The sequence below is a fragment of the Mustela lutreola genome, chromosome 11, assembly GCF_030435805.1.
Source record: "Mustela lutreola isolate mMusLut2 chromosome 11, mMusLut2.pri, whole genome shotgun sequence".
In the NCBI taxonomy this organism is placed as follows: Eukaryota; Metazoa; Chordata; class Mammalia; order Carnivora; family Mustelidae; genus Mustela; species Mustela lutreola.
This window is the reverse complement of record NC_081300.1, coordinates 64,346,120-64,358,514: the sequence shown is the minus strand read 5'-3', so window position 1 is coordinate 64,358,514 and position 12,395 is coordinate 64,346,120. Positions and strand designations below refer to the sequence as shown.

The 12,395-nt window shown below is 44.5% G+C and overlaps 1 pseudogene; it reads right to left on the bottom strand.

Annotated features, from left to right (window-relative positions):
- Positions 1–11,250: 11,250 nt before the first annotated feature.
- On the bottom strand, positions 11,251–11,998 carry LOC131810973 (peroxisomal trans-2-enoyl-CoA reductase-like; annotated as a pseudogene).
- Between the last annotated feature and the right edge of the window lie 397 nt (positions 11,999–12,395).

Below are 12,395 nucleotides of genomic sequence, written 5' to 3'. Positions count from 1 at the left end.
CAGGATGGGGAAGGGGCAGAAGGGGTGAGTTGGCTGAGGTCTTGGGCATCAGAGAAGCTGATTTCCCTGTTCCGGTTCCTCAGATTCTCCCTCTCTCCCCCGCAATCCCGGAACCCTTCTCCCCACAGTGCCGCATCGTAGGCTCTTCTGTGGACTTCCCCAGACCTTCTGACTCCATGAACCTCCTCATTCTGAACAATCCCTGGAGGGTTTTCTTCCCGCCTAACTGATGCTATTAAGTTCAATTCCTAGAAATTACTTCTACCTCTGCCTGGATTAATTTCACATTTTTTGAGGACCTGACCTATAAGTGACCATCTCCCTGTGACACGCTGGGAGTGTTAAGTCTGCAGAGACCTGCTCCCTGCACCACTGAGAACAGACAGCAACACTGCAAGCCCCATTGGTCTTTTTTTTTTTTTTTAAAGCTTTATTTGAGAGAGCATGAGCTGGGGGAGGGACAGAGGGAGAGGGAGAAACAGACTCCCCACTGAGCAGGGAGCTTGACAAGGGGCTCCATCCCAGGACCCTGGATCATAACTGAGCCAGAGGCAGATGCTTAACCGACTGAGACACCCAGGTCCCACGCCCATTGGTCATCGGTAGTGCCACTGGTTCCTCCACCTACTGCGCGTTTATGTATGAGATCTCTATCTTAGGAGGGTCAATAGAAAAACAGAGGAATGCCTGGGAGGGTCAGTTAAGTGTCTGATTCTTTTTTTTTTTTTTTAAGATTTTATTTATTTATTTGACAGAGATCACAAGTTGGGGGGTGGGAAGCAGGCTCCCCACTGAGCAGAGAGCCCGACGCGGGGCTCGATCCCAGGACCCTGAGATCATGACCTGAGCCGAAGGCAGAGGCTTAACCCACTGAGCCACCCAGGCACCCCTAAGTGTCTGATTCTTGATTGCAGCTGAGGTCATGAGACTGAGCCCCATGTGGAGCTCCGAGCTGGGTGTGAAGCCTGTTTAGAATTCTTGGTCTCCCTCTGCCCCTTGCCCATGCTTGCTTACTTGCTCGCTCTCAAAAACAAAAACTGAGGGCAGGGCCATCCTATTTGGATAGATGGAGTTATTTTTAAGTTTTCATTCCAATCTGGTAATGACCCACCTCTGCATTTTTTGGAACATAAGCTGTTTCTGGGGGTCATAAAGTAGGTCACTGTGTAGACAAGCCTCCGCTCCTGTGGCTTCGTGGGATAGCATGGAACTTTGAACCAGGTTTTAGATGCCATTACCACCCTGATGTCAGGAGCATCCTGACGTCAGCACACTCCCCTAAAAGGACTGCAGACAATCAGAGCAGCTGGGAACAACACAGAACAGGATGCAGAAGAAACACGAAGTAGAACTATGAGAGAACGGGATGATCGTGTGAAAACAAGTGTTGGTGAGCTTCATTTCCATACCTCATGTGTTGAAATAAGACTGGAAATAAGACTTCAGGGGAGCCTGGGTGGCTTAGTCCATTAAGCACCTGACTTCAGCTCAGGTTATGATCCCAGTCCTGGGAGGGAGCAACTGTGGGGCTCAGTGCTCAGTGGGGAGTCTGCTTCTCCTTAAAACAAAAACAAAAACTGGAGCACTCTATTTCAGGGTGGTCTTGAGCTAAATTAGCCTTTTGAGTTCTCAAACATATTTAATGGGAAGATAGGAGGGGGAGAGACTAAATGACCATAAGCACAAATTCACTTCCGATTGCTGTTCCCATAAATTAGGATCGTAACAAAGGCTATTCTAACAGCCAAGAAGGATCACAGTACTGAGAATCTGTGAATCCCAGCCTCTCGTTGTTGCAGTGAGGAGACAATTGGGTCAGAACTGGTTAGAGTCAGAAGCAGAGGTCAGGCACCAGCATCTTTAGGTCCAGAACAGCCGCTGGGGACCCAAAGCCTGAGGCTTCCTTGAGTCTGAAGACAGGGCTAAGAGAAATGGAGAGGGCTCCCTGGTTTCTGCTTATACCAGGACATCCTGTAGCCACCAACCCAGAAGCCGTGGCTCAGGGTGCAGGTGGGTGTGGCCGGTTCATGGGGAGATGGAGAGATGATAGCGGACTTAGCACAGGCTGGGAGAGCAGACACACGGATTTCTGGAGTGGGCCAGGGTGCACCTGCTCTGGGCTCTGAGCCAGGGGGGGCTGACTCCTTCTGGAGAGCAGCCCCCAGGTATCTGAGGACCATCCCCACCCACACAAGGAGAGGAGTGCAGGAGGAGACTAGGTAGGCTGTAGGAGATGCAGTGGGGCTGGACTACCCTAGGTCTTCACTGACCTACAGGTTCCTCACATAAGCTGGTCCCACCCAGTGCCTTCTCCAGTCTGTCCCTGAGCACTGCTTCAGGCCTGGGCTGAGATCTATAAAAAGAGGGGGGCTGAGAGGACTGTGTATGCCAGTAGTTACTTCAGAAATTCTACAAGTGCATAAGTAAATGACCACTTATGCCCAAAGAAGGGTGTCGGTGCTTTGGTGGATTATCTGCCATTCTTTTGACTGAGACCATTCTGCAACTGAGAGTAAATTACTTCCCAAACACGACAATAACATACTACAGGGCAAAGGAATGGATGAAGGCCAGACTGGGATCCCATCAGCTCCAAATAGCTAAGGGGGGGCGGGCAGTGAATGAACCATAGGGTTGGAGAGCGCCAGAAGGAAAAACCCAAAACAATTAACGTCTAATCTGCACCTTTTGCTTCTCAGGAGAAGCAGAATCCGGGGGAGACTCTCAGACTGTAACTGCCCGGCTCTGTGGGTTTGGCGGTAGAAGGAAGGGAAGGCGACTTCCCTGAGATCAGACAGCCTCCACTTGCTCAAAGCTCAGCACCAGCCAAGCCTTGGGCGACGGCCCTAGTTCTGGACCAGACTGCGTGTGGTTCAAAGTGTGGGTTTGTGGGTAGTGTCTCTCCGGGCAATGAAACTACAGCAGTTCCCTACCTATCCTGGCCTCTGACCGGCAAGCTGTTGACAATATCAAACTTCACCTGAGCCCTGTGCACCCAGAAAATTGCCATGATGAAGAAATTGTCCCCAATCCTCTGTTTCCTGAAAAGCTGTGTTCTAGGAATCAGCTTACCTTAAAGAATTACCTTTCCCCAAATGACCTCGATAAGATTCACTCCCCACTCTTTCTCAGGACTCCCTTGTTTACCTGAGGCAAGGCCAGACACAGACCCTGAAGCTGGTGAGATTAGAAATGTTTGTCCCCTGCAATGAACCACAAAGAAAAGCTTTTGCTGCTCAGACCTCTGAGGCTTCCCCTACTTGCCGACAATCTCTGCAGCTCGTTTCCCTCTCTCTATATAAGTAGGAAGCTGAGCCTTTGCTGAGACTCTCAGATCTTTGGATCTGGAGTGTTCTCCCTGTTGCAACAGCCTACATAAAACCTCCTTACCTGTCCAGTGGATTTTGTCTTTGACCCTGGGCTACCTCCCTCCAGCTCCAGACCAAAGCCACCATGCCACACATTGCCATTCCAAACCACCTGCTCTTTACCCCATCACCATACTTTTCTCCACTTTCCCTCTCTGACCCTACCAAGTTGATCTTGGAAGTTCACAACTTGATTAGTCTCAGCTCAAACAGAATAAAGAAAAAAAATTAACATCCAGTCATCAGACCAGCTCTTGCTAAGCTGATCACCCTGAATAAATCAGTTTAGAAGAGAATACTCTTTAAAAATAAATGCCATACCTCTCTCTCAGCCTCCTCGTCTCAAAGAGAAAGGTTCTGGAAAATCACTATCGGAAGGGGCCATGGGTCGAGCATGTTTCAGTTTTTGCTCCCAGAAAAGTTTTCCATGCCCTCATGAAGTTTCATTCTAATGATGGGCAGGTGAAGAGACTGTACACCACATACGTAATATGTAACATGACAGATATTAAATATCATGAAGGAAAATGGGAAGGGGGAGGCCACAGTGCTTGTAGGCAGGCTAAGACTAAGTCTCTTCCTTACACTTTTTAAAAGATTAAATCTATAGGGGTGCCTGGGTGCCTCAGTGGGTTGAGCCTCTGCCTTCGGCTCAGGTTGTGATCTCAGGGTCCTGGGATTGAGCCCCACGTCGGGGCTTCCCCCTTCTCTCTGCCTGCCTCTCTGCCTACTTGTGATCTCTCTCTCTGTCAAATAAATAAATAAAATCGTAAAAAAAGATTAAATCTATAGGGGAAAAAAGACTATGGATTTAAAAAGCATGAAACGATGCATCATCCAGTCATCATGTGGACTTTTCTCTGGATCCTGATTTAAGTCAACCACTTATGGGATGATTAGAAATTTGAGTACCGACTAGATACTGAATATCACAAAATTAATTTCTTTCCATGTGCTAAAATGATGTTCTATTTTATACTTTGGAAGTAAATGCTGAACTAGTCACAGAAGGAGTGATGTGATGTTGGGGATTTGCTTCCAGGAAATGCAGAAGGAAAGAGGAGGCTGTCGGTGTGAATGCAGAAGGATTGGCAAAGAGTTGATGATCATTGAAGCTGAGTGATGAGTACATGGGATCCATTGTACCATTTCTTTTTCTACTTTTGTGTTTCCATTGAAAAAGGCTTTAAAAAAAAATACTGTAGTGGGCTAAGTTGTGCCCCCACCTGCTTCCAAAATTCATATGTTGAAGTCCTCATCCCCAGTTCCTCAAAGAGTGACTGTATTTGGAGATGGGGCCTTGAAAGAGGTAATAAAAGTAAAATGAGGTCATAGGGGTGGGCCCTAATCCACTATGACTGATGTGTTTATAAGAAGAGGAGATTATGATGCAGACAGTGGCTCCATCAGTTGAGTGTCTGCCTTTGGCTCTGGTCATGATCCTGGGGTCCTGGGATCGAGTCCCATATCAGCCTCCCTGGTCCATGGAGAGCCTGCTTCTCCCTCTTCCTCTATGTGCTGCTCCCCCGGATTGTGCTCGCTCTCTCTCTCTCTCTCTCTGTCAAATAAAATCTTAATAAATAAATGAATAAACTAGAAAATTTAAAATAATGCCAGGCAAATTTGCGGAGTATAGCTTTCTGACTCTACAGTATTCACTTTAGCAAAGTTGTGAGATTCAAATGATCACATGCTGACAGAAATGTGGAAAATGGCATAAGGGTGCCTGCATGGCTCAGTTGGTTATGTGACTGACTTCAGCTCAGGTCATGATCCTGGAGTTCCAGGATCGAGTCCTGCATTGGGCTCCCTGCTTAGCAGGGAGTCTGCTTCTCCCTCTGACCCTCCCCCTTCTCATGCTCTCTCTCATTCTCTCTCTCAGATAAAAGATTTTTTTAAAAGTTTAAAAAAATATGGAAGATGAAAACTACTCATAATGAACTAGGATCTCTTGAGGTCTCACTACATGCCAGGCACGAGGGTAGAGCTCTCCGTGAGATATTTTATTTGCCACTGCCAATAGTTTCATGATCAAGTTACTACAGCACCCATTTTATAAATGAGGTAATTAAAGATCAGAGAGATTAGGTAGTCAGATAACTTAGTTGGAGAGTGAGGTCTCACCCCAGATCAGCTGACTCCACACAGAACAACCCCCCCAACCTGGGCACTGTTTCTTTGGAAGCGGTGGAGTTTCTTTTTCATCTTTGAGAAATCTCGTTTAGATCTTGCTGCCAATACCAGAGGTAGGACAATTGGAAGATTATCTCAGGAAGTAAGAGCCCTTTGTTCTTCTCTTCCAGGGGCGCCTGGGTGACTCAGTGGATTAAGCCGCTGCCTTCGGCTCGGGTCATGATCTCAGGGTCCTGGGATCGAGTCCCGCATCGGGCTCTCTGCTCAGCAGGGAGCCCGCTTCCCTCTCTCTTTCTCTCTGCCTGCCTCTCCATCTACTTGTGATTTCTGTCAAATAAATAAATAAAATCTTTAAAATGTTCTCCTCTTCCGGCAATGCACCATTGGGAATTTTCATCCTCAAAATCATTGCTGAATGTGGCTGAATTGGCAGAAACCAACTTGAGGCTGACCTTTTATCCAGACACCTCCAGGATCCTCTCTAAGGGAAGCCCTAAAAATCAGTCACTTGAGCATTCCTTCATGCCACATCACGTATGGAACTGAGATGGCACTTCACCTGTATTCTATGGAAAGCTGTCCTCTGTTACCCTACGGGGTAGCTGTAATTTGCCAATTCCACACTGTCTAAAGATTCTTAGTCTAATGCACACATTATAAATACATGAGCAAGAAGGATAATTTGAATGACCACTGTTTAACAGGATTTACAAGGCCATACAAGACAAGGCACTGCTTTCCTCTTAATATATACTTCTCTCCATCCCCTCATTAATATCTCCATTCAAACGAGGCTAACTCCAGTTCCCTAACTCTACCATGCTCCAGCTCATTTCAGGACCTTCTCATGTGCTATTCCACTTGTCTGGAATGTTTATTCATTCGTCTTTTCCTTCCATGGTCTCTTCCTCTGAGAATCCTTTCATGAACCTAAAAACTGTAAACTATGGGTAACAATCAGTGTTCTTTTGCCCTTTTTTTTTTTAAAGATTTTATTTATTTATTTGACAGAACACAAGTAGGCAGAGAGGCAGGCAGAGGGAGAGAGAGAAACAGGCTCTCTGTTGAGTTGGGAGCCCTAAGTGGGGCTTGATTCCAGGACCCTGAGATCATGACCTGAGCCGAAGTCAGACGCTTAACCGACTGAGCACCCGGGTGCCCCACTTTTACCTTTTTTAAAGCAATGTGAACCCACCTCATACTTCCCTTAATTAAACAGTTTTCAACATGTGATCAATCTTTATTTGGGCCTCACTGGTTTTCCCAGAGAGTGCCATAGGCCACTAGGACAAGATGAAGCAAGATAGGCAAACGTTTTCATAATTCACATAGTGTTGAAATAGCAAGTGTAAATTGATATTCACTATGTATAAGGCTGAGTGCTGCGTGATCTATGTAATTTCTCACAGTAACTGTAAAACAAGTATAATTACTTCCCTCTTTTTAGAGATAAAAGTACGAGCTTTAGAGAACCTAAGTTACTTACCAAAATTACACAGGAAGCGAGACATAGCCAGGATTTAAGCACTGATCTGTGTGTCTTTAGATCACAGCCTGTGTTGCTATAACTCTCCTAAGTGGTAAGAAAACCTTATGAGGAAAAGTTGAGACCAATGCCATAGAGATGCTTGGCCCCACAGCCCCCTTCAAGCTTTCTTTAATCATCTTCTTTTGCTTTAACCAAGATTCCAGTTAGTAAGGGGGTTTATGCAAATTTTTTACCTCCAGGGTAGTAAGAGGCTTTTCTCACCCAGCTGCACCACACTGAGATATTCCTTGGCACCCGGGCCTTCTAGACCTTTCAGGACCAACGCAGCCCTACCTACAGAGATCATTCATAGACAACTGGCACAGGGCACAGTGTGGGCCTTAAGAGCCTCAGCTTCAGTTAGTCCCTAGGAACTAAGGAACAATACTCTGCTAGTAGCCCACGGAGTGGAAACAGGAATGGACCTCTGGCTTTACCTCCCATGCCCGGGGCCACTACATGCAAGAGCCACCCGCCATTTTGGGACTCCTCTCACTGAGTTCCTGGAGGGCTCTTCTGTGACCCTCCGTGCTCAGACGTCCCTGGAAGTGGATCCAACCAGTCCCTAAGTGAGGCTCTTCATGGAGGCTCTGAGAAGCCCTTTACTGGTGTGATATTCCTTGAGTTGTTTCAGAGGTTCATCCTTTTCTGGAACCCTAGGTCTGTTGGGATAAGTCCCTACAGCATCACTTCCTTCCCACTTACTCTTAGAAAATGATTTCTCCCTTTCCATGGTGCTTTATATTCTTAATGATGGCCCACTGCCTTCCTAAAACGTCCCTGCAGTAAGCATCTTGAATCCAGAGATGTTAATTGGGTTACTGAAAGTCATCTCTGAATTAGAGATCTAGGAGTTCTCATCCGGAGATACTGAATGATAGACACAACTTTCTCCTCAATGCTGTCTCACCCGTTCTATTTGTATACTCATTTTATGAATGAGGAAACTGAAGCTCAGCTTAAGTAAAATGGCCAGTGTCTATTTTGCAGTAGAGGCAAAATTCCAATGCCAAACTATTCCAAAAGCCTCATCCATTCAATCATATCTGTACTGTAGAACGTAAAACATCAGAGATGATCTGATCCACTTCTTAAGGCATGGCTGTCTATGTTTTGTTCTGAATTTTAAAAATATGGATATATTGGGGCTCCTGGGTGGCTCAGTGGATTAAAGCCTCTGCCTTTGGCTCAGGTCATGATCTCAGGGCCCTGGGATCAAGCCCTGCATCGCTCTCTGCTCAGCGGGGAGCCTACTTTCCTTCCTCTCTCTCTACCCGCCTCTCTGCCTACTTGTGATCTCTGTCAAATAAACAAATAAAATCTTTTTAAAAATATGAATATAATAAGCTTTGTTTGCTTCAAGTAAAAAATAAGGAATATTAAAAATAGAGGAAATTAAAAATAATGTTGTTGTCTGCTTGCTCTGCAGAGCATTCCTGAACTTCCCATACCTGCGTTAGCAGTCTCTGGGCAGAAATCCCCCACCTTATAGGAGTAACTGCTTTGTACCCAAGGTAATCACAACTTTGTGAGCTTTGTGGAATCACAAAGTTGAAGGTATTCTCACTTGTGTAACTCTTGATACAGCAGCTGTATGGAGCAGTTTTCATTGAAGGGCATTTTCCTTTGGCTAGAAAGACGATTAAAATTTTGCTTTTTGATTTTTTGTTACTGAGTAATGAGACAACAGGACCCCCCCCCAACACTCCCTTATCCAACATCTAACAAGATGCTGACAGTGATAGGAGTTTAAGAAATTTATGTGTTGGGCGCCTGGGTGGCTCAGTGGGTTAAGCCGCTGCCTTCAGCTCAGGTCATGATCTCAGGGTCCTGGGATCGAGTCCCGCATCAGGCTCTCTGCTCAGCAGGGAGCCTGCTTCCTCCTCTCTCTCTCTCTCTCTGCCTCTCTTCCTACTTGTGATCTCTCTCTGTCAAATAAATAATTAAAAAAAAAAAAAGAAAAAAAAAAAGAAATTTATGTGTTGGCATGCCAGGGTGGCTCAGCGGGTTAAGCCTCTGCCTTTGGCTCAGGTCATGATCTCAGGGTCCTGGGATCTAAGCCCTGCATCAGGCTTTCTGCTCGGCAGGGAGCCTGGTTCTTCCCTCTCTCTCTGCCTGCCTCTTTGCCTCCTTGTGATCTCTCTCTCTCTCTCTCTCTGTCAAAAAAATAAAAATCTTTTAAAAAAATTATGCATTAAAAGGATAAGGAAATATTAATGCATATTAATTAATGAAATATCAATGCATATTAATTAATGCATTAAATATGCAGAAATCAAGTTATTCTGTTACTCCAATGAAACCTAATAAATTGTATTTTAAGGACTCCTGAGAGCAGAACTGACTCAGCTGAGTTACAAGGGAGTTACTCTTTAAGGGAAAGAAGTTTGAGTTGACTTTCATGTAACTTGAATTTACAACCTCCAGATTACATTCATTCATTCAAATATATATTGAGTTCCTAGTGTGTGTCAAGCTCTGTTCTACAAGTCAGGGATTTGGTGATGAACAAACATCCAAGAACCTGCCATTCTAGCAGAGGAAGGCAGCCAATCTCGGAGATAAGATAATTTAGGTAGTGATAAATGCTACAGAAAAATAAAACACCTACTAGGCTTTGGTAGGATTTGGAGAGAAAGAGCTCTGGTTATGGAAGAGATTTCCCATGGACAACCTGGGAGCAAGAATTTGTTCTCATTTCCAGAGCAATAAGGTGTTAGAATGGCCCATTCTAGGAAAGGTATATCTCTAATTATACACACATAATTGACAATGTGATTTAAAGATTCGTTATTTGGTTAGTTTGGTTCATTTTAATAATTTCCAAGAGCTTGAATAATTCTCCGGATACCTTCTAAATCTAATTTCCGGACTGCAAGTGCTGAGAGCCACGCTCTAGAATGTGGTGCCCAACCCACAGTCCTGCCATCGTGAGTCCAGCAACTAGGATGGCCCCATTAGCCCATTACTCTCTTACCACATCATCCTGACCCACCATTTCACTAACTGGGGAGTTAAAATTTTTCAGCTGTGAGTGCTTCTCTATTTTCCTAGTCTGTTAAGACTAGGGTTTAGTGGAATCACAAAGCTGAAGGTATTCTCACTTGTGTGCCATGTGATACTGAAGTACATGGATTGAACACAATGGTTGGAAAGCCATTCCCTCCATGGAACCCCCGATATGCACAAGTAAACACTATTATTAATAATTTAATAATAATAGCTATAATTTAATTACTACTTAATACATGGCAGGCACGGGGCTAAGGAAACAAATGTGACTTAGCCCACCAAATCCTCAGAACTGCCCTCTGAGTTAAGGCCCTTGCAAGGGAGAGAAGAGTGTGCAATGTTAGGAACACCTAGCTCCAGTTACTAGCTGCGTGACCTCAAGTAAAGCATTCCTCAGCTGTAAAATGGAATAAGGTGCTACCTACCTCATAGAGTGTGTGTACGTGTGTGTGAAGATTAAATGAGTTAATAGTTACAAACTGATACTAAATGTGCTTCCTGTGAGCTTTTAGAGCTACTGTTGTAAGTCTCAAATGTGCTATACTGGGTAGAAATTTGATGTCATTCGGTTCCATTTTCTTTTTGCTCTCCATTTAAAAAAAAATTTATTTATTCATTTATTTATTTGACAGAGAGGAGCACAGCAAGAGAGGGAACACAAGCAGGGGAAGTGGGAGAGGAGGAAGCAGGCTCCCCTTTGAGCAGGGAGCCCGATGCAGGGCTTCATCCCAGGACCCCGGGATCATGACCTGAGCCAAAGGCAGATGCTTAATGCCTGAGCCACCCAGGCACTCCTCTTTTCATGTCTTTATATCACTTTCTCACCAGTCTGGCAGGCTTCTGGCTGGATGTATGCCTGCTTACAGTTTATCACAAAAAGAGCTTCATGTACACTTCCTTCCAACCATTGCCCCAATCCCTGAGCCAAAGGGAAGTACGGACAAGCCATTTGAAAGGAATGTTTGCAGCACTATGTGAAGAGAGTGAAAACCAGCCACCATAACATGTTGTTGTTATGCCTTTAAGGCTTGTTTAGAGCATATGTATCTTAATAGAATCAAACAGACTACATAATAAAAAAAAAATTATTACATGTAACTTTATTTTTCTTTTGGAGTAAGAGGCTTTATACACATTTGACTTCATGAACAAAACAAACCACACATCAATAATTACCAGAAAGCTTTATGGATCCAAAAGTATTCGCCATCAAAAATAAGCCACTGTAGGGGCGCCTGGGTGGCTCAGTGGGTTGAGCCTTTTCTTAAAGAACCCTCCAAATAAGCGTTTTGCCAAAGGATCATAGTTGTCAGCAGCAGTCAGGAAATAAGTGACTCCAAGTCCAACACAGCTGATCCTTCCTTACTCAACTGCTGGCCTATTCCATAGTGAAGGATTTGGTGAGCTTATAAACACCTGCTCTGGCAGCCCCACTATGCACAAATCCTGGAAATTCATTTTTAGTAAGGATAATAATCATGACAATGGATCCTCCATGCTCTTTTACCCAGGAGCTGTAAACTGCTTTGCACCTGTAGGAGGTGCCCGTCAAGTCGGTTTCAATGCCAGCATGCTGTCCCTTTGCACTAAGGTGTTTTGCAGGAGTCATGAACCTCCACTGTTAACCAAAAAATTGGGTCTCACCATAAATATCCAATGGATTTGATCAAATTGTTTGCCTCCGCTTCTTTACAGATGTTGTGTTTTATGGGATTGACCTGAGCCTGGTTGGCGGGGGACAGGCTAGCCTTCAGTTCATCTGCAATAGATTTTAATTCATCAAGAGAAAGTGATATAAAGTGAGATGAAGTGACCACATTACACCCCAGCTGCAGGAGCTCAGTCACGATGGCCTTTCTTGTACCCGTGTCCCCATTGATGATGGGGTGATGATGGCCAGTAGGTCTTGCAGCAAGCTAGCCACCTGGCAGCTCTTGTCCTTGCCCCAAGTGCCCATCTCCTCCAAACAGCAGAGTCTCGGGAGCATCAAGGTCACTCACATAGTAACATTCTTTGTATTTGAAAAAAAAAATTGGCTGTCTAAATTATCTTATTTTATTTTTAAAAGATTCATTATCATCTTAAATACTGATATTCCATCATAACTCTCTTATTGACGGTTATTTTCAATTTCAAACTATAAATAACCCAGAAATAAATGTTAACACACCTTTATCCAAATGTCAGATTATTGAGTGTATGAGTCCTTTACATTTTTTCTCCTTTATGGAGATGATTATGGATTATGGGATGATTATGGGATTTTTCCCCCTCTTTTGTGTCATTAATATGGTAGATTTTGTTAAAAGATGTCTTATTGGACTGTCTTTGCATTTCTAGTATTTCTCACGTAA